The sequence below is a fragment of the Apium graveolens genome, chromosome 11 (assembly GCF_009905375.1).
Source record: "Apium graveolens cultivar Ventura chromosome 11, ASM990537v1, whole genome shotgun sequence".
Lineage (NCBI taxonomy): Eukaryota > Viridiplantae > Streptophyta > Magnoliopsida > Apiales > Apiaceae > Apium > Apium graveolens.
In genome coordinates this window covers 121,302,256-121,307,706 of record NC_133657.1, presented here as the reverse complement: position 1 = coordinate 121,307,706, position 5,451 = coordinate 121,302,256, and the positions used below count along the sequence as shown (strand labels likewise).

General features: G+C 40.7%; 1 non-coding gene across 1 annotated transcript; it reads left to right on the top strand.

Annotated features, from left to right (window-relative positions):
• The first annotated feature begins 1,211 nt into the window (after nucleotides 1-1,211).
• On the top strand, nucleotides 1,212-1,319 carry LOC141699071 (small nucleolar RNA R71). The gene has a single exon (XR_012565559.1). It is a non-coding gene; the product is annotated as a small nucleolar RNA R71 (small nucleolar RNA).
• Nucleotides 1,320-5,451: the final 4,132 nt, after the last annotated feature.

The following is a 5,451-nucleotide window of genomic DNA, read 5'->3' as shown; positions in this document are numbered from 1 at the left end:
GACAAGTGAAGGTAGTCTTTTCCTGATCCTCTGGTGCAATACAAATCTGATTATACCCGGAATAACCATCCAGAAGACAAAAATACTCATGTCCCGCCAATCTGTCAAGCATTTGATCAATGAATGGGAGAGGAAAGTGATCCTTCCTTGTGGCTTTGTTCAATTTTCTATAATCCATGCATACTCTCCATCCTGTAACTGTTCGAGTAGGGATGAGCTCATTCTTTTCATTTGCGACCACAGTGATACCTCCTTTCTTAGGTACACATTGCACGGGGCTCACCCACGAGCTGTCAGAAATAGGATAAATGATGCCTGCATCTAGCCATTTCAGAATTTCTTTCTTCACCACCTCCTTCATGATCGGGTTCAGTCTTCGCTGCTGTTCCACAGTTGGCTTACTACCTTCCTCTAACAGAATTTTATGCATACAATATGAAGGACTTATCCCCTTGATGTCTGCTATGGTCCATCCTATAGCCGATTTGAATTCTCTCAAAATCCTTAAGAGCTTGTCATCCTCACTACATGAAAGGTCAGCTAAAATAATAACAGGTAATGTAGATGAATCACCTAAAAAAGCATACCTCAAGTGTTCAGGTAATGGTTTGAGCTCCAAGGTAGGTGCTTCCTCTATTGATGGTTTGAGCTTCCCTTCAGCATTCTTAAGGTCAGAAGTACCAAGAGATTCAAATGGTATGTCGAGCTTTCGCTTCCATGGAGAAGCGTTCAGATATTGTAATTGCTCGTTGCTATCTTCATCATCGCTGTCAAAATCCCCCACTAAGGCCTTTTCCAATGCATCAGACATTAGCATGTGATCGAGTTCCGAAGTAACCGCAGAATCAATCACATCCACTTTTAAGCACTCCTCATCTTCTGTAGGGAATTTCATTGCCTTGAATACGTTGAAGGTCACATCCTGATCTTGGACCCGCATAGTAAGTTTCCCTTTTTGCACATCTATCAAGGTACGGCCAGTAGCCAAGAAAGGCCTCCCCAAGATTATGGGAATCTTCTTATCTTCCTCAAAATCCAGAATAACAAAATCTGCAGGAAAGAAGAGCTTATCCACCTTGACGAGCACATCCTCAACTATGCCCCTTGGGTAAGTAATGGAACGGTCCGCCAATTGTAGCGACATGTATGTGGGTTTTGGATCAGGCAGATCCAGCTTTTTAAAGATCGACAAGGGCATCAGATTAATGCTTGCTCCCATGATGTGGACATTTTTTCAACATTTCCTTGTAGCGTTCCCAAGCCTCGCACATAGATTCTGTAGGTTGCTGCGAAAACTGAGTAAGAGCACTCCTCATAGCAGCAGTCTTTGCCATTGGATAAAACTTCACCAGAAACTTTTGCGCAAGATCTTGCCACGTAGTGATGGACCCAGCTGGTTCAGAATGTAACCAGTCTTTAGCCTTATCCCTTAGTGAGAATGGGAAAAGCCTCAACTTGATAGCCTCATCAGTCACGCCATTATACTTAAAAGTGCTGCAGATCTCGACAAAATTCCTTATGTGCATGTTGGGGTCTTCAGTTGCCGCTCCTCCAAAAGAAACAGAATTCTGCACCATCTGAATAGTGCCCGGCTTGATTTCAAAGGTGTTAGCTTGAATAGCCGGATGAAGGATGCTTGACTGAATGTCATCAATTTTAGGCTGAGAAAAATCCATAAGAGCTGGATCAGCTTGAACAATACGATCTCCCATGTTTACTGGTTCTTTCTGCTCAGTTCCTGAATCCGAATCCTCAAAATCTAACTTCTCCGGAGTATCAAGAACTTCGTCTTTCTCCTCAGTTGTATCTAAGGTCCTCTTTTGAGCACGAGAACGAGTTTGCATAAACGCTTGCTAAAGTACCTGAAACACAATCGAAAAGAGTAATTAACTACTACGTCCTAATCACTGAGTCCTAATGACCAATGATAGTAAGTACATAAACTAAACAAATACGCCGAGTCCCCGGCAGCGGCGCCAAAAACTTGTTAGGGCGAAATCACGCACTAATATTCACGCAAGTATACGTGTTCGCAAGTAATATAGAATACTTTCTAGTTCGTTCCCTCAGAGACTCAGACTAAGTTATTGTCTAATTAAACTCACTCACCAATGTATGATTACTTCTCAATGTTAAGATAACACTTAAAATTGTTGATTAAATATTAACTATAATTAACTACTTAATTAACCACTTAACTAACACTTCAATTTATCAATAATAAAACACTCATGAGATCACAACTTCATTATTACTTCCTTCTATAGCCATTATTATTACCTTTAGCATGTGACAGTGATGATATTAATCGAATAACACGGAACTGATAAAAGCCAAATTTCATTGTACTAATACCATTCTACCAAACATCCACAATTAAGATAGAAGTTGAATAGTCATCAATTATGTTGAGTTCCTATATGTCTACAGAAATTGACAACACAACGATTTAAGCACAAGTTATTCCTTTTGATTACATAGGGCAAATAAAACTGTTAGAGTTACCCACTAATCATGCACAACGTACATGAACCTATGCTAGCATGGCAAGTTCTAAATCTCAAGATCCACCGTCGCTTCACAAGAGATTAACACCCTATCTTATATGTTCGTGACGCACATAAGACGAATACGCACAACCAATACTAGATATCATGCAATCATCACACACTAAAGTATTAAACAATTAACTAAAGAATTTCATAATAAATCCGTTGCAACCCCATGATCACGATTAGCCCATAATAGAACTTATCGCCATCATGGGTTCATATAAAATCATGATAAACAACACAAAAAAATAATAACTAAACTAATTATATTAAAACAGAGTACGTCACAAGAGTAAATAAGTCAAAACAAGAAAACTAGCATCCAACGTTACAACGAAACAAGAATCACAAGAATATATGCTTCCTCTTCGTTGCGGTGTGCTAAATCGGTCTTCTTCCTTATCTCCTTCGCTTCTTACACAAAACACAATCTAAAACATAATCTCCTTCATATTCTCTATGAAAACGTCTCAAATCTACTTATATAATAGTCCCATAAAACTCAGATTACATAGAAGTTGGAAGCCAAACAGAAGTAGAAGTCTAAAATAATTCAGCTTTTTCCCCGACCCTGCGCGGCCGCTCAGCATTTCTGCGCGGGCGCGCAAGGCTGCTGCGCGGCCGCTCAGCATTGCTGCGCGGGCGCGCAGGACCCTACTGGAAAAAATCCAGGTTTGCTCCGTTTCTTCCCCGTAATCTGCCCGTTCTTTTCCTCTCGCAATGGTGAACACATGCCAAGGCTTATTCTTGATGATTCCTCCTCCGAAATGCAACTAATACCCTGAAATGCATAAACACTAAAAAAACGCATCAAATACACAAAATACTTGATTTTAAGACACCAATTTAAGCCATTTTAAGACGTTCTAAGTGGTATAAAATGCCACTTATCACTTCCCACATTTAAAGCATGTGAATCCAATGACTGGAACCTTCACTGGTGGATTCCAGATAGGCTGATCCTTATTTGCTGGCTCTCTTGCTGGCTGATTTCGGCACTCCCTCGAGTAGTGCCCTTTCTGGCTGCATTTAAAACATACCATATTCAACTTGTTACAAACTCCTCCATGCTTCTTTCCACATACTTGACAATCTGGAAAAGTTAATCTTAACTGATTCGGCTGATTCACATTAGCTGGACGATTGCCCTGGCCTCCGTCTCCTGCATTTTGTCTCCTGAAATTAAATTTTCTCCCTGGCTGAAACTTGCCCTTCTTAAAATTTGGAAACTTCTCTGTTTGTGACTGACCCTCACTTCCCTCAACTTTCCTTTTCTTGCTTTCCTTTTCTTTCTGGAACATGTCACTCTCTGTCTCTGCGATCATAGCTTTCTGTACAACCCCGGCATAGGTATCCAATTCAAAAATAGCTACCTTCCCTCTGATCCATGGCTTCAAGCCTTGCTGGAATCTCTTAGCTTTCTTTCTATCAGTATCAACATACGACGGCACATACCTTGACAATTCCTCAAACTTCCCCTCATAATCAGTTACCGACATATTCCCTTGCTTTAATTCTAAAAACTTCAACTCCATTTGATCCTGAACAAACTGAGGAAAATACTTTTTTAAAACAATTCCTTAAACCTTTCCCAAGTAATAACATCTGTGCTTTCCAGTATCTTCACCATCTCCCACCAATAGGTGGCCTCATTCTTCAGATAGTAACTTGCAAATTCAACCTTCTGCTCTTCTTTCACTTTTACCAAGGCAAATGCCTTCTCTATTTCCTTTAACCACACATTTGCTTCAATTGGCTCTAAGGAACCCTTGAATTCTGGTGGGTTTATTGCCTGAAAAGTTTTGAAAGTTACCTGGGGATTGGTCTGTCTCTGCTGTTGTTGTGCCAGGTGAACTGTTTGTTGGGCCAGGATTTGAAGAATCTGGGCTATTCCTGGGTCCATGGGTCCTGGGTTCACATTCTGGTTTGTATCATCTTGGTTGGTATTGTTGTTATTGTTGGTTTCTTCATTCTGGGTGTTGGTGTGGGTATTTCTTCTGGGAGGCATTTTCTGTAAAGAATCAATCAATTTATTTAGCTTTTGAATCAAATCTTTGTATAAAAGAAAAGTTTTGTAAAATAGGAATATCTCTTTTTGAAAACAGTTGTAACTAAGTAAATTGCATGCTTCTTTACAGAATATAAACAGTTATGGAAAACAGGGTACATGGTATCACAGGGTATACTGGTGCAATAAATAAGGTAAGGTAAAACAGGTGCAATAAAGTAAATGATAGTGTTGGAAAGGAAAAAAGGTACTGATATATAGATCAAAAGTTTTAGGTAGTACAAGCGTAAAAACGCTTCGAAAGTAAAAGCAAAAAGGGTACAATAACCTACTCACTAGTCAACATCGCTAGTCTATAAAGACAACTCAAAAGTCTACTGATACACACTACATACTACTGTTCATACTACATAACCATAACAACACTGCTCAGCATCTCCATCTCAGAATCTCTAACTCAGTTCCAAGGAAACTCTGGTCCTGCCAGCCTCTCAAAGTCCTCTATCACCTCAGTAGCCCAGCCCAGCAGTGCATCAGGGCCTCTGCTAGGTAGTGTAGCTCCATATAGCCTAGCCTCAAGAACCCTCCGTGTCACATGAATCTCCTCTCGAAGCTCCCTCACACCACGATCAATATCTGTAGTCCTGATGATATGCTGTAACTCTCTAATCTGAGTCAACAAGGAATCACGCTCCAATAGAAGAGACTCATACCGGTAATAAGGAACTGGGGGCAATGTAGACTGGAATGGGGCACTCGCTACTGAATGCCCAGTGGAATCTGAATCAGCTGGTGGGGGTCCTCTAACAGGTGGCCTCATGCCTGGAGGTGGAATAGCCTGCAATGGTACGGGCTGCAACACCGATGGAGGTAGAATAGCCAATGCTGGTG